The sequence below is a fragment of the Oncorhynchus keta genome, chromosome 3 (assembly GCF_023373465.1).
Source record: "Oncorhynchus keta strain PuntledgeMale-10-30-2019 chromosome 3, Oket_V2, whole genome shotgun sequence".
Taxonomy (NCBI): domain Eukaryota; kingdom Metazoa; phylum Chordata; class Actinopteri; order Salmoniformes; family Salmonidae; genus Oncorhynchus; species Oncorhynchus keta.
Window position 1 is genome coordinate 8964074 of NC_068423.1, and position 16897 is coordinate 8980970.

Consider the following 16897-nt stretch of genomic DNA (forward strand, 5'->3'; position numbering starts at 1 on the left):
ATTACACAATTTAAGTGGAATGCTCAACAGTGATTATTGGTCTCGCTCGCTCTGCGATCCTCACAGTTCACACTCGGATGGTATGCAGGCTGAGTGATGGCACCTACAGGCCTGTTTGAGGGACAATTGGACAGAACATATCAGACTGCTTGGACTTCACCTGAAACCCTCCTCTCCTTCCCCATCTTTCAAGGAAAGCCCCTTCTTTACACTTTGTGTTTGGAATTATGCTTTCTCATGTTGTTTCTCACTTTCTCATGTTGTGTGGTATTACTTATAGATTACTCTTTACTTGTTACCTATGTGTTAGAATACTGTATTTTTTATTTTGTACCTTTATTTAACTAGGCAAGTCAGTTAAGAATACATACAATGACGGCTTACCAAAAGGCAAAAGGCCTCCTGCGGGGACGGGCTGGGATTAAACATTTAAACTAAAAGAAAAAATATAGGACCAAACACATGTCACGACAAGACAGACACCACAACACTACATAAAGAGAGACCGAAGACAAACAATACAGCACGGCAGCAGCGCAACATGGTAGCAACACAAAACATGGTACAAACATTGTTGGGCACAGACAACAGCACAAAGGGCAAGAAGGTAGAGACAACAATGCATCACATGCAGCAGCCACAACTGTCAGTAAGAGTGTCCAAGATTCTCTGAATGAAGAGATGGAGATAAAACTGTCCAGTTTGAGTGTTTGTTGCAGCTCGTTCCAGTTGCTAGCTGCAGCGAACTGAAAGGAGGAGCAACCCGGGGATGTGTGTGCTATGGGAACCTTTAAACAGAATGTGACTGGCAGAACGGGTGTTGTATGTGGAGAATGAGGCTGCAGTAGGTTTCTCAGATAGGGGAGAGTAAGGCCTAAGAGGGTTTTATAAATAAGCATCAACCAGTGGGTCTTACGAGGGGTATACAGAGATGACCAGTTTAGAGTATAGAGTGCAGTGATGTGTCCTATATTTTTTATATTTTTTATTTAACCTTTATTTAACCAGGTAGGCCAGTTGAGAACAAGTTCTCATTTACAACTGCGACCTGGCCAAGATAAAGCAAAGCAGTGCGACAAAAACAACAACACAGAGTTACACATAAACAAACATACAGTCAGTAACATAATAGAACAATAAATGAAAAATCGATGTACAATTTGTGCAATTGTAGAAGAGTAGGGAGGTAGGCAATAAATAGGCCATAGAGGCAAAATAATTACAATTTAGCATTAACACTGGAGTGATAGATGTGCGGATGATGATGTGCAAGTAGAGATACTGGGGTGCAAAAGAGCAAGAGGGTAAGTAATAATATGGGGATGAAGTAGTTGGGTGTGAAGTAGTTCGGTGTGCTATTTACAGATTGGCTGTGTACAGGTAAGATGGTCATCTGATTCAGGGTTAGTTTGGCAGCTGGGGTGAAAGAGGAGCGATTACGATAGAGAAAACCAAGTCTAGCCATTCTCCCAAGTACTTGTATGAGGTGACTGCCTCAAGCTTCAAACCCTCAGAGGTAGGAATCACACCTGTGGGGAGAGGGGCATTCTTCTTACCAAACCACATTACTTTTGTTTTGGAGATTTTCCGAACAAGGTTAAGGGCAGAGAAAGCTTGTTGGACACTTAGAAAGTTTTGTTGTCGATCGTTTAACACAAAATCCGGGGAGGGGCCAGCTGTGTATAAGACTGTATCATCTGCATATAAATGGATGAGAGAGCTTCCTACTGCCTGAGCAATGTTGTGTCCCTTTCAAATACTTGTAATGACCCCCGCCACTGCCACATGCTCTCTCTTTCTCTCCAGGATACTTTAGGGGAAGTTGTTTGCTGTTGGTACCAATCCCAGGCTGCCGGACCACATCAATGAATTTACCCCCCTCATCCTAAAATTTTTGCTACCTCTTGTTCAACTGCTCTTTGATTAAATTGGTTTAACTAAATGTTTATATTCGCTTCAAGTCTGCTTTTTTTAGTAAACGTTGACACATTTGTGGAGTTCGACATTTCAAAGGGTAACTTGAATCATAAAGCAAATTTTCCAGTTGGTTTTGGTTCAGTAAAACACACCAATCCCTGTCCTAATTTCTACAATGTGTACCAATGTGGTATATCTGGTATTATTTGTAGTAAATCTCGCTTATTTGTGCCTCTGGTCTGGAAACTCAGTCATATTTTTAGGCCTATTTTCAACTTCAGTATCTAAAATGTTCAGGCTGCGTGTCACATTCTGACCTTTATTTCCTTTGTTTTGTCATTATTTAGTATGGTCAGGGTGTGAGTTGGGGTGGGCAGTCTATGTTTGTTTTTCTATGATTTGGGGATTTCTATGTTTCGGCCTATTATGGTTCTCAATCAGAGGCAGGTGTCATTAGTTGTCTCTGATTGAGAATCATACTTAGGTAGCCTGGGTTTCACTGTTTGTTTGTGGGTGTTTGTTTCCGTGTCTGTGTTTTTTCACCACACGGTACTGTTTTGGGTTTCGTTCGTTCCACGTTTTTGTATTCAGTTGTGTTCATGTGAAGTATTTCTTATTAAAAGAACCATGGACACTTACAACGCCGCATATTGGTTCTCCGATCCTTCTCGCCTCTCCTCTTCGGAAGAAGAGGAGGAAATCCCTTACACTGCTGCCAAAGGATGGAATACAAAGCTGGCTTTGTATTCATGTTACCTGATGGAATTGCTGTACAATATGATCTTGTTGCCATCTGATGCACATTCAGATGTCATAAATCAGCACTGCAGAGTTCTCCCTGTCCTGTGCTGTGCCTTGATTGTAATAATGTTGATATCTGGAAATGTTCATGTACACCCTGGCCCCAATTCTGACTTGTACTCTATCTGCTTCACTGATTTCTGCACTCGTAAAAGCCTGGGTTTCTGAATGTTAACACTAGAAGCGTATTACCTAAAATGGATCAATTGAAGGTGTGGGTTGACAGCTCCAATCCAGATGTGTTGGTCATTACTGAGACATGGTTAAGGAAGAGTGTTTTGAATACTGATATTAACCTTTCTGGTTATAACCTTTTTCGGCAAGACAGATCTTCCAAAGTTGGAGTGGCAATCTTTACCAAGGATCACCTTCAGTGCTCGGTTGTCTCCACCAAGTCTGTCCCCAAACAATTTGATTAGCTGGTTTTAAGCATTCAACTTTCAAATAGCTCTTTGTTGACTGTTGCTGGGTGCCACCGTCCTCCATCAGCCGCGGCCTGTACCCTACCTGCCCTAAGCCCTATCCTGGCCCCTTACACTAAGTCTGAATTTGTCCTGCTTGATGACTTAAACTGGAACATGCTTAAACCACCTGACCAAGTCCTAAATCAATGGGACTCCCTAAATCTTTCTCATATTATTACCAATCCCACAAGGTATGACTCCAAACACCCAGAAAAGGCTACTCTCCTTGATGTTATCCTCACAAATAATCCTGATAGGTATCAGTCTGGTGTTTTCTGTAATGACCTTAGTGATCACTGTTTTACAGCCTGTGTTCGTAATGGCTGGTCAGTGAAACGACCTGTCCTGATTTGTCATAGACGCTTGCTAAAAAACTTTAATGAGCAAGCCTTCCTTCATGAACTGGCCACTGTAAAATGGTATAGAATCAGCTTGATCCACTTCCGTCGAAGACGCTTGGACCTTTTTTGATATTTTCAGTGGTATTGTTAACAAACACGCCCCAATAAAGAAAATGAGAATTAAAAACAGGTTCAGCCCCTGGTACGAGTTACTTCACATAAAGAATTGCATTTGGCGAAAGGCTCGGCACACATATACTCAGGCTGACTGGCTATTGTTCAGGCAAATAAAAAATAAGTGCCCTCAGGCTATCCGGAAGGCCAAAGTTAGTTACTTTTTAAGGAGCAGTTCTCTCTCTGTGGGTCTAACCCAAAGAAGTTCTGGAAAACGGTTAAAGACCTGGAGAATAAACCCTCCTCCTCACAGCTGCCCATGTCCTTTAATGTTGATGGTGTGGTTGTTACTGACAAGAAGCACATGGCTGAGCTCTTTAATCACCACTTCATTAAGTCAGGACTCCTATTTGACAAAGCCATGCCTCCTTGCCCATCCAACATTTCCTCATCTCCCACCCCTTCTAATGCGACTATCCACAATGCTTTTCCCTCTTTTTCCCCTGCCCCACTACAAAGTTTCTCCCTGCAGGCAGTCACTGAGTCCGAGGTGCTAAAGGAGCTCCTTAAACTTGAACCCCAAAAAACATCTGGGTCAGATGGTTTAGACCCTTTCTTCTTTAAGGTTGCTGCCCCTATTGTTGCCAAGTCTATCTCCAACATTTTTAACCTGTCTCTCCTTTCTGGGGAGGTTCACATTGCCTGGAAGGCAGCCACGGTTTGTCCTTTATTTAAAGGGGGAGATCAAGCTGATCCTAACTGTTATAGGGCTATTTCTATAATGCCCTGTTTATCACAAGTGTTGGAAAAACCTGCCAATAATCAACTGACTGGCTTTCTTGATATCTATAGTATTCTCTCGGGTATGCAATCTGGTTTCCACTCAGGTTATGGATGTGTCACTGCAATCTTAAAGGTTGTCAATGATGTCACCATTGCCCTTGATTCTAAGCAATATTGTGCTGATATTTTTATTGACTTGGTCAAAGCTTTTGATACGGTAGACCATTCCATTCTTGTGGGCCGGCTAAGTAGTATTGGTGTCTCTGAGGGGTCTTTAGGCTGGTTAGCTAACTACCTCTCAAAGAGTGCAGTGTATAAATTCAGAAAATCTGCTGTCTCAGCAACTGCCTGTCACCAAGGGAGTACCCCAAGGCTCGATCCTAGGCCCCACGCTCTTCTCAATTTACATCAACAACATAGCTTAGGCAGTGGGAAGCTCTCTCGACCATTTATATGCAGATGATAGAGTCTTAAACTCAGCTGGCCCCTCCACAGATGTTGTGCTCTACAACAAAGCTTTCTTAGTGTCCATCAAGCTTTCTCTACACTTAACCTTGTTTTGAACACCTTCAAAACAAAGGTAATGTGGTTTGGTAAGAAGAATGTCCCCCTCCCCACAGGTGGGAATCCTACCTTTGAGGGTTTAGAGCTTGAGGCAGTCACCTCATACAAGTACTTGGGAGTATGGCTAGACGGTGCACTGTCCTTCTCTCAGCACATATCAAAGCTGTAGGCTAAAGTTAAATCTAGACTAGGTTTCCTCTATCGTAATCACTCCTCTTTCACCCCAGCTGCCAAACTAACCCTAATTCAGATGACCATCCTACCAATGCTAGATTATGGAGACCTAATTTATAGATCGGCAGGTAAGGGTGCTCTCAAGCGGCGAGATGTTCTTTACCATTTTGCCATCAGATTTGCCACCAATGCTCCTTATAGGACACATCACTGCACTCTATACTCCTTTGTAAACTGGTCATCTCTGTATACCCGTCGCAAGACCCACTGGTTGATGCTTTTTTATAAAACCCTCTTAGGCTTCACTCCCCCCTATCTGAGATCTACTGCAGCCCTCATCCTCCACATACAACACCTGTTCTGCCAGTCACATTCTGTGTGTTTGTGTTTGCTTCCTAAGTGTGTGTGTGTGTGTGTGTGGACGGGGTTTCACAATGGGAGCCAAGAGCAGTAAGGGAGAGCCTTGTCTGGTAAAGGACCAGTAAAGGTAATGGTGGATAAGTGGGGCAGGGACATTCTGGAGCAGGTACCACTAGCAGGTACCTCTCTGGCACAAGGTAGAAGATTTTCCCTTCAAAAGGCACCTTGAGTGAAGCTTTACTGGCAGAATGTAGAAAGAAGTTACAGGACTTTGAATAAACCAAGAAAGCTAAGGCAAGTAGACTGGGATGATTTATGAAAATGACTTTACACCTCACTATTATACCCCTGTACCCACCAGCACCCGCCCTGGTTGTCCAACAGCAGCCCGCTCAGGCACCTCCCCCGCCGCAGCTCCCCTAACAAGAACTGATACAACTGCAGGACCAACAGACCCCTCAGAGGCAGCTCCAGCACAGCTGGAACCCATTCTACACACGCCTACAATGACTACCGTTTTACTGGACGGATGACAGACTTTATCAGACCCAGCTGGCTGGACTGTGTGATTGCATAAAATAACATTACCCGCCCATAACTGATTGGACAGCCATCCATAGTTGCACGCAGAAAGCTAAAGGGTCACTGGAAGACTACAGGCATAGATTGGATAACGTTTTATGCAAACACAGTGGCATCAGACCAGCAACAGACGGTCATTGAACACTGTAAACACGCTGAGAGGCAGCAACTGTCTCAAGAAGATAAGACGAAACAGAGAATGAAAAAGGGAGGTTGTGAAACTACAAGCTGCACAGCTGGCCGTCTATGAAGGACAGGGCCAGCAGGCTCAGGGAGGACCTCAAAATGATGGACAGCGAGGAAAAGGAAGAGGTAGAGGGAGACAGGAAAGGGGAGACAGTGCTGAAGGACGGGCTGGATAACAGACACCACAAGGTAATAGCTTGACCTGCTATATATGTGGACCGGAGGGACATTTCTCTAGAACATGTCGAAGCAAACCTACCAAACGTTGTGGGTTTGAAAACTGGACCACCTCTGAAAATGACCCTTTACATCCCACATATGGACTGACGCGAGGTAGTGACAGTTGACACTCTTGGAAAGCATTTAAAGATGTTTTCAAGCCCCTGTGAGGAGCCAATGGTTTGTCTCTTCGTCAGTGATGAGTCAATCCATTTTCTAGTAGATACTGGCGCTGCAATGTCTGTCATAAATTCTAAATCTATGTCCAAACCTCCCATGTGAAATGATTCAGTCAGCACTGTGGGAGCCTCAGGAATGACTATGAAAGAGTTGTTCACGATGCCCCTACCTGTTAAAGTTGATGACATGCATAAAACATCAATTCATTTGTTCTGCATGTTGCCCTGTAAATTTAGTGGGAAGAGATTGTCTCTGTACATTGGGAATTAACATTATTTTTTAAAGAAATGGGCCTCACTGTTATACCGCCTCAGGGGACATGCCATCTCATGACGCTGCCTAACTGACCCAACGTGGGATTGGTACTATGCAATGGGACATACAGCACAATGACGGATCACATTGTGACCCAATTGAAGAGATTTTCTCAACAGCCCATAGCTGTTGGAAACAAACTGGTAGTTTTATGCCACAGACGGACTTACATTGTACCAGTGACGAGAGATTTATATTATGAACAGAACTGGCTGACAGGAACCACACCACAAGAGAGCTTACTATGCAGTGACATATAGTGGTCCCCAATTTTGCACTCTTAGTGTGAAGATGTCTAAAGAACAGGCTTTATTTTATATTTTTAGTGACAGGGTACCTACCACATGTTTCAGCAGCTAAGGCTACTGTATATAGCCTCGCTACTGTATATAGCCTCGCTACTGTTGTTTTTATTTATTTACTTACCTATTGTTCACCTAATACCTTTTTTGCACTGTTGGTTAGAGCCTGTAAGTAAGCATTTCACTGTAAGGTCTACACCGGTTGTATTCGGCGCACGTGACAAATAAACTTTGATTTGATTTGACAGGTGACGTTGCCTGAGAGGATACTGGTGTCTGGTTGAAATCTGTCTTGCAGGTTACTGACTGGGTAGGTAGAGCGGATGGGTCTAAAATTCTCCACGAGCACACATTATGTGTGCCTTGCTGTTGGGTTGCTGCTGTACAGCGAGGCGTGCATGGTTTAGATCATGCAAAGCCAAATAAACAGATGGTTTCCATGGAGACTGAGCCACCCTTGTTGGCTGTTCTCCCAGACTCTCTGTGGGATAAAGATAAGTATGACATTGGGTAAATGAGGAGGGTGAAACCGCTTACGTCACACCTGAGAGCACACAGACCCGGCCGAGCCCAGTATCCTCCGAGACAGGAGGCCGTGTGGGAGATTGACGCTGTTCATGCTTCATTGGTAGAAAGAGGAGCAATGGTGCCTTGTCCAGACTCTCCCTGCAACACCCCCATTCTTCCTGCCTGAAAAGCTTCAGGTGATTGGCGTTTTGTTCAAGATCTCAGACCTGTTAACGATGCAGTTCATGCAAGCGCTCGTTGTGCCAAACCCCGTTACAGTACTATCTGCAGTGCCAGTGCCAGCACCGGCTAAATGGTTTTCAGTTGTTGATTTGGCTAATGCTTTCTTTAGCATTCCCGTCGCTCCAGAATCACAGTTCTGGTTCGCCCTTACATTTTTAAACAAACGTTGGGTTTGGACCGTTTTCCCCTAAGGTAAGACCCTAAGGTTATACGGTATCAGCTGCAGTGTTTTTTTCTGCTGCTTTGGCGAACAATTTAGAGGGTTTCATACCTCCTGCTGGGTGTACGATAATACAGTATGTCGACAACATGTTACTGTGTCTTGAAAACCAACAAGCATGCAAAGTCGACACCAGAGCTCTGTTAGTGTTCCTTGCTGAAAATGGCCACGAAGTTTCTAATAAAAAAACTGCAGCTTGTGTCTCAATCCATTAAGTATCTAGGACATGATATTACATTAAATGGGAGGAAATGATAGAGCTGTACCACAGTTAGTTACAAAACAACATACAGTACCAGTCAACAGTTTGGAAACACCTACTCATTCAAGGTTTACTATTTTCTACATTGTAGAATATAGTGAAGATATCAGAACTATGAAATAACACATATGGAATCATGTAGTCACCAAAAATATTTTAAACGAATCAAAATATATTTTATATTTGAGATTCTTCAAAGTATATACCCTTTGCCTTGATGACAGCTTTGCACACTCTTGGCATGCTCTCAACCAGCTTACCCTGGAATGCTTTCCCCAACATTCTTGAAGGAGTTCCCACATATGCTGAGCACTTGTTGGCTGCTTTTACTTCACTCTGCTGTCCAACTCATCCCAAACCATCTCAATTGGGTTGGGGTTTTTATTTATTTTTTTCACCTTTATTTAACCAGGTAGGCTAGTTGAGAACAAGTTCTCATTTGCAACGGCGACCTAGCCAAGATAAAGCATCGCAGTGTGAACAGACAACACAGAGTTACACATGGAGTAAACAATTAACAAGTCAATAACACAGTAGAAAAAAGGGGAGTCTATATACAATCTGTGCAAAAGGCATGAGGAGGTAGGCGAATAATTACAATTTTGCAGATTAACACTGGAGTGATAAATGATCAGATGGTCATGTACAGGTAGAGATATTGGTGTGCAAAAGAGCAGAAAAGTAAATAAATAAAAACAGTGTGGGGATGAGGTAGGTGAAAATGGGTGGGCTATTTACCAATAGACTATGTACAGCTGCAGCGATCGGTTAGCTGCTCAGATAGCCGATGTTTGAAGTTGGTGAGGGAGATGAAAGTCTCCAACTTCAGCGATTTTTGCAATTCGTTCCAGTCACAGGCAGCAGAGTACTGGAACGAAAGGCGGCCAAATGAGGTGTGGGCTTTAGGGATGATCAGTGAGATACACTTGCTGGAGCGCGTGCTACGGATGGGTGTTGCCATCGTGACCAGTGAACTGAGATAAGGTGGAGCTTTACCTAGCATGGACTTGTAGATGACCTGGAGCCAGTAGGTCTGGCGACGAATATGTAGCGAGGGCCAGCCGACTAGAGCATACAAGTCGCAGTGGTGGGTGGTATAAGGTGCTTTAGTGACAAAACGGATGGCACTGTGATAAACTGCATCCAGTTTGCTGAGTAGAGTGTTGGAAGCAATTTTGTAGATGACATCGCCAAAGTCGAGGATCGGTAGGATAGTCAGTTTTACTAGGGTAAGCTTGGCGGCGTGAGTGAAGGAGGCTTTGTTGCGGAATAGAAAGCCGACTCTTGATTTGATTTTCGATTGGAGATGTTTGATATGAGTCTGGAAGGAGAGTTTGCAGTCTAGCCAGACACCTAGGTACTTATAGATGTCCACATATTCAAGGTCGGAACCATCCAGGGTGGTGATGCTAGTCGGGCATGCAGGTGCAGGCAGCGATCGGTTGAAAAGCATGCATTTGGTTTTACTAGCGTTTAAGAGCAGTTGGAGGCCACGGAAGGAGTGTTGTATGGCATTGAAGCTCGTTTGGAGGTTAGATAGCACAGTGTCCAATGACGGGCCAAAAGTATATAGAATGGTGTCGTCTGCGTAGAGGTGGATCAGGGAATCGCCCGCAGCAAGAGCAACAACATTGATATACACAGAGAAGAGAGTCGGCCCGAGAATTGAACCCTGTGGCACCCCCATAGAGACTGCCAGAGGACCGGACAGCATGCCCTCCGATTTGACACACTGAACTCTGTCTGCAAAGTAATTGGTGAACCAGGCAAGGCAGTCATCCGAAAAACCGAGGCTACTGAGTCTGCCGATAAGAATATGGTGATTGACAGAGTCGAAAGCCTTGGCAACGTCGATGAAGACGGCTGCACAGTACTGTCTTTTATCGATGGCGGTTATGATATCGTTTAGTACCTTGAGTGTGGCTGAGGTGCACCCGTGACCGGCTCGGAAACCAGATTGCACAGCGGAGAAGGTAAGGTGGGATTCGAGATGGTCAGTGACCTGTTTGTTGACTTGGCTTTCGAAGACCTTAGATAGGCAGGGCAGGATGGATATAGGTCTGTAACAGTTTGGGTCCAGGGTGTCTCCCCCTTTGAAGAAGGGGATGACTGCGGCAGCTTTCCAATCCTTGGGGATCTCAGATGATATGAAAGAGAGGTTGAACAGGCTGGTAATAGGGGTTGCGACAATGGCGGCAGATAGTTTCAGAAATAGAGGATCCAGATTGTCAAGCCCAGCTGATTTATACGGGTCCAGGTTTTGCAGCTCTTTCAGAACATCTGCTATCTGGATTTGGGTAAAGGAGAACCTGGAGAGGCTTGGGCGAGGAGCTGCGGGGGTGGCGGAGCTGTTGGCCGAGGTTGGAGTAGCCAGGCGGAAGGCATGGCCAGCCGTTGAGAAATGCTTGTTGAAGTTTTCGATAATCATGGATTTATCGGTGGTGACCATGTTACCTAGCCTCAGTGCAGTGGGCAGCTGGGAGGAGGTGCTCTTGTTCTCCATGGACTTCACAGTGTCCCAAAACCTTTTGGAGTTCGAGCTACAGGATGCACATTTCTGCTTGAAAAAGCTGGCCTTAGCTTTCCTGACTGACTGCGTGTATTGGTTCCTGACTTCCCTGAACAGTTGCATATCGCGGGGACTATTCGATGCTATTGCAGTCCGCCACAGGATGTTTTTGTGCTGGTTGAGGGCAGTCAGGTCTGGAGTGAACCAAGGGCTGTATCTGTTCTTAGTTCTGCATTTTTTGAACGGAGCATGCTTATCTAATATGGTGAGGAAGTCACTTTTAAAGAATGACCAGGCATCCTCAACTGACGGGATGAGGTCAATGTCCTTCCAGGATACCCGGGCCAGGTCGATTAGAAAGGCCTGCTCACAGAAGTGTTTTAGGGAGCGTTTGACAGTGATGAGGGGTGGTCGTTTGACTGCGGCTCCGTAGCGGATACAGGCAATGAGGCAGTGATCGCTGAGATCCTGGTTGAAGACAGCGGAGGTGTATTTGGAGGGCCAGTTGGTCAGGATGACGTCTATGAGGTTGCCCTTGCTTACAGAGTTGGTGGGTTCCTTGATGATTTGTGTGAGATTGAGGGCATCTAGCTTAGATTGTAGGACTGCCGGGGTGTTAAGCATATCCCAGGTTAGGTCACCTAACAGAACAAACTCTGAAGCTAGATGGGGGGCGATCAATTCACAAATGGTGTCCAGGGCACAGCTGGGAGCTGAGGTGGGTCGGTAGCAGGCGGCAACAGTGAGAGACTTATTTCTGGAGAGAGTCATTTTCAAAATTAGTAGTTCGAACTGTTTGGGTATAGACCTGGAAAGTATGACATTACTTTGCAGGCTATCTCTGCAGTAGACTGCAACTCCTCCCCCTTTAGCAGTTCTATCTTGACGGAAGATGTTATAGTTGGGTATGGAAATCTCTGAAGTTTTGGTGGCCTTCCTGAGCCAGGATTCAGACGCGGCAAGGACATCAGGGTTAGCAGAGTGTGCTAAAGCAGTGAGTAAAACAAACTTAGGGAGGAGGCTTCTGATGTTGACATGCATGAAACCAAGGCTTTTTCGATCACAGAAGTCAACAAATGAGGGTGCCTGGGGACATGCAGGGCCTGGGTTTACCTCAACATCACCCGCGGAACAGAGAAGGAGTAGTATGAGGGTGCGGCTCTAAAGGCTATCAAAACTGGTCGCCTAGAGCGTTGGGGACAGAGAATAAGAGGAGCAGGTTTCTGGGCATGGTAGAATATATTCAGGGCATAATGCGCAGACAGGGGTATGGTGGGGTGCGGGTACAGCGGAGGTAAGCCCAGGCACTGGGTGATGATGAGAGAGGTTGTATCTCTGGACATGCTGGTTGTAATGGGTGAGGTCACCGCATGTGTGGGAGGTGGGACAAAGGAGGTATCAGGGGTATAAAGAGTGGAACTAGGGGCTCCATTGTGAACTAAAACAATGATAACTAACCTGAGCAACAGTATACAAGGCATATTGACATTTGAGAGAGACATACAGCGAGGCACACAGTAATCACAGGTGTTGAATTGGGAAAGCTAGCTAAAACAGTAGGTGAGACAACAGCTAATCATCTAGCACAACAACAGCAGGTAAAATGGCATTGACTAGGCAACAGGGCCGACAGATAAAACAAACAAGCAGAATGGAGTACCGTGATTAATGGACAGTCCAGCGTGCATCAGCTATGTAGCCAAGTGATCAGTGTCCAGGGGGCAGCGGTGGATGGGGCAGGGAAGCTGGACTGGCGAGTGTTACCCAGGTTAAAAAAACTAACAATGACTAAATAGCTTGTAGCTAGTTAGCTGGTTAGCTTCTGGAGGTTCTTGGGTGTGTTCTAAAAATTAAAAATAATAGCGGTTCTGTATCACATTGGGTGAGGCAGGTTTCCGGAGGGTATAAACAAATTAAAAATCGGAAAGAGATAGAAAGTACAGTGAGTGTTTGGGACGCGGCGATGCAGACGGTTAGCAGGCCTGTGCTAACAAGCTAACAGTTAGCAGGCCGGGGTAAACAAGGTAGCAGTTAGCGGACCAGGGCTAAACAAGCTAGCAGTTAGCAGGCCGAATTAGCAAGCAAGGAGATAGCAAGGGCTAGAGAGTTAGCCTTTGGGGGACGTCGCGATGGGTTGAGTCTGTTTATTCCTCTTCATGCGGTGACATCGATAAACCGGTCGTGGGCCCGGGTATTGTAGCCCAGGAGTATGCTACGGTGGTAAGCACAGGTGCTCTGGCCGGGCTAGCTTCAAGCTAAGTGGGTGGAAACGCTAGCCAGGAGTAATCATCCGGGGTTGCGGTTTAGCTAGATAGCTAGTTGTGAAGATCCAGCTGAAAAATGTTCCGTTTGCCTTGACAGGTTGGGTGATTGTAGAGGCCAGGTCATCTGATACAACACTCCATCAATCTCCTTCTTGGTCAAATAGCCCTTACACAGCCTGGAGGTGTGTTGGGCCATTGTCCTGTTGAAAAACAAATGATAATCCCACTAAGCTCAAACCAGATGGGATGGCGTATCGCTGCAGAATGCTGTGGTAGCCATGCTGGTTAAGTGTGCCTTGAATTCTAAATAAATCAATGACAGTGTCACCAGCAAAGCACCCCCCACCACCATTACACCCGTTCCTCCTCCATGCTTCACGGTGTGATCCACACATGCGGAGATCATCCGTTCACCTACTCTGCATCTCACATACACACGGCGGTTGGAACCAAAAATCTCCAATTTGGACTCCAGACCAAAGGCCAGATTTCCACTGGTCTAATGTCCATTTTTCACGTTTCTTGGCCCAAGCAAGTCTCTTCTTATTGGTGTCCTTTAGTAGTGGTTTCTTCACAGCAATTCGACCATGAAGGCCTAATTCACGCAGTCTCCTCTCAACAGTTGATGTTGAGATGTGTCTGTTACTTGAACTCTGAAGCATTTATTTGGGCTGCAGTTTCTGAGGTTGGTAAATCTAATGAACTTATCCTCTGCAGCAGAGGTAACTCTGGAGCTTCCTTTCCTCATGAGAGCCAGTTTCATCATAGCACTTGATGGTTTTTGTGACTGCACTTGAAGAAACTTTCAAAGTTCTTGAAATGTTCCTAAGGACCTTCATGTCTTAAAGTACTGATGGACTTCCTTAATTTGCTTATTTTAGCTGTTCTTTACCAAATAGGGCTGTCTTCTGTATACCACCCCTACCTGTCACAACACAACTGATCGGCTCAAACACATTAAGAAGGAAAGAAATTCCACAAATAAACTTTTAACAAGGCAGAGTTGTTAATTGAAATGCATTCCAGGTGACTTCCTCCTGAAGCTGGTTAAGAAAATGCCAAGAGTGTGCAAAGCTGTCAAGGCAAAGGGTGGCTACTTTAAAGAATCTCAAATAAAATATATATTTAGATTTGTTTCACACTTTTTTGGTTACTACATGATTCCATATGTGTTATTTCATAGTTTTGATGTCTTCACTATTATTCTACAATGTAGAAAATAGTACAAATAAAGGAAAACTCTGGAATTAGTTGGTGTGTCCAAAGTTTTGACTGGTACTATGTGTTGACACGCAGGAATGGCAGGTTATTGTAGAGCCTGGCTGCATGACTATGCTGAGGTTGTACAGCCACTCTCTGACCACAAGATGGTAATGAATGACAAGATACAGACTCCAGGGGAACTGAAGGAGAACCACTAGTGTCTTATACAGGAACTACGGCTGCCACTTCCCTAGAGAGTGCTAAATATACCACCACATCTGTCATCCCAAGCTGCAGAATTGTTTGCTCTCACCTGTGCATGCATTTTGTTTAAGGATACTGTTACGACGTATACTGGCAGCAGGTATGCATTTCGAGTTGTGCATGACTTTGGCAACATGGGTTCTTCACCTCATCTGGGAAGACAATTTCACGTTTTAAATTGGTTGAAAACTTGTTGGGAGGCTATTTTATTGAACTTCATGTCTCTGTTAAAAAACATGTTGTTATCTCTACAGGATGTTTCTGATCTGCAATCAGGTGCAGGGCCTGGGGAAGTGAGCCAATGTGTCAAAAGGGAGAAGTAATGGTAGAAAGAATACCTGTACTCTCGGGCGCTGAATTTAAGTAAGCAGAATTGAGTTGACTGATCTTTGGATTTGAATTTAAGTGAACCAAATTTAATTTAAAATAGGCCTGGAATTAGTTAACTGATTGACCTAAGAGTTGACTGCTGTTAAGAAATGTAGATACTGTTAAAGAACTAAGCAAATGAGGGGGTACCCCATTAATTAATGTGTGGACGCGGATTGCGTGGATTAATGTGTGGATTGTGAAAGAATGATTGCATAATGATGAACTGTTGATCACATTTTTCTTAAGGACAGGTCGAATACCTGTCAAGTACACTGCTAGAATCGCAAGTTACTATTCTCTGTAGTGCACTTAACAATGCTCTGAAGTTGTCAGACTTCCACAGAAGTCCTCTCCTTGTTCAGGCGGCGTTCGGTGGTAAATGTCACCGGTCTTCTAACCATCGCCGCTCCACCTTTCATTTTCCATTTGTTCTGTCTTGTTTTCCCGCCCACCTGGTTCACATTCCCTCATCAGACTAAATGTATATTACCCTCTGTTTCCTAGGTTTGTTTCAAACCTAGGTTTGTTTGTTTTGTTGAATTCCGGTCCATGTTACCGTGGTTGTGCTTTGTGGTGCCTCGCCTGTGCCTTTGGGCCAGGGTGTATATTAAAGTTCTCCTGTTATCACCCATCTATGCTCTCCTGTGCTTGACTTCCCGGCAACCAGTCACTCACCCCGTCACAGAAGCAACTTTGCCTGAACAGCTCCACAAATTGCAGCCAGAAGATTGGGTGGTCATCGAGGACCCTGCAGATAGACTTGGCACCAACAGCGCTGGACTGGTCCATTCCAGGGGCTCCTGACAACCCAGACAGCGGTCAAGGTTGCAGAGAGGTCTACGTGGGTTCACGCCAGCCATTGCCACATTTTTTGGGGTCCTGGGAGGAACAGCACAGAGCGAGAAGTGACCACAATGCAACTGAAGTATGCAACACCAGGATAGTCCCACGGCGGGACTTAAATAACAGCAAGATCCAGCTCAAGCCAATGGCAGGCTCAGGACGGGAGTCCAGTAGAGCTAGATTATGAATCAGAATGTCATTAGAATTTTCTACCACAATTAATTTGGCCAGGAAAACGGAGGACCTACTGCCTGATGCCTCTGGATCTGCAGATATATACAGAGAAGATATTGGCTCAACACTCACCTTCAATTCAAATTATATTTGTCACATGCGCTGAATACAACAGGTGAAATGCTTACTTACTACAAGCCCTTAACCAAAAATGCAGTTAAGAAAAATAAGTGTTAAGAAAGTATTTACTAAAATAAACTGAAGTAAAAAGGTTTTATTAAAGAGCAACAATAAAAAATAAAAAAGCTATATACAATGGGTAGCAGTACAGAGTCAATGTGTGGGGGCACCGGTTAGTCTAGGTAATCGAGGTAATATGTTCATGTAGGTAGAGGTAAAGTTATTATGCATCGATTATAAACAGAGTAGAGCAGCGTAAAAATGGGGGGGATATGCAAATAGTCCGGGTAGCCATTTGATTAGCTGTTCAGGAGACTTATGGCTTGGTGTAGAAGCTGTTAAGCCTTTTGGACCTAGACTTGACGCTCCGGTACCACTTGATGTGTGGTAGCAGAGAGAACAGTTTATGACTAGGGTGACTGGAGTCTTTGGCAATTTTTAGGGCCTTCCTGACACCGCCTGGTATAGAGGTCCTGGATGACAGGAAGCATGGCCCCAGTGATATACTGGGCCATACCCACTACCCTCTGTAGTGCCTTGAAGTCGGAGTCCGA

General features: G+C 44.8%; 1 protein-coding gene across 1 annotated transcript in view; it reads right to left on the bottom strand.

Annotated features, from left to right (window-relative positions):
* Window positions 1–16179, bottom strand: part of LOC118365523 (uncharacterized) — a 37053-nt gene extending 20874 nt beyond the window's left edge. Inside the window, exon 1 of the mRNA XM_052488344.1 lies at window positions 15822–16179. The gene's annotated coding sequence lies outside the window, so the exon portion shown is untranslated. The remainder of the gene's footprint in view (window positions 1–15821) is intronic.
* Between the last annotated feature and the right edge of the window lie 718 nt (window positions 16180–16897).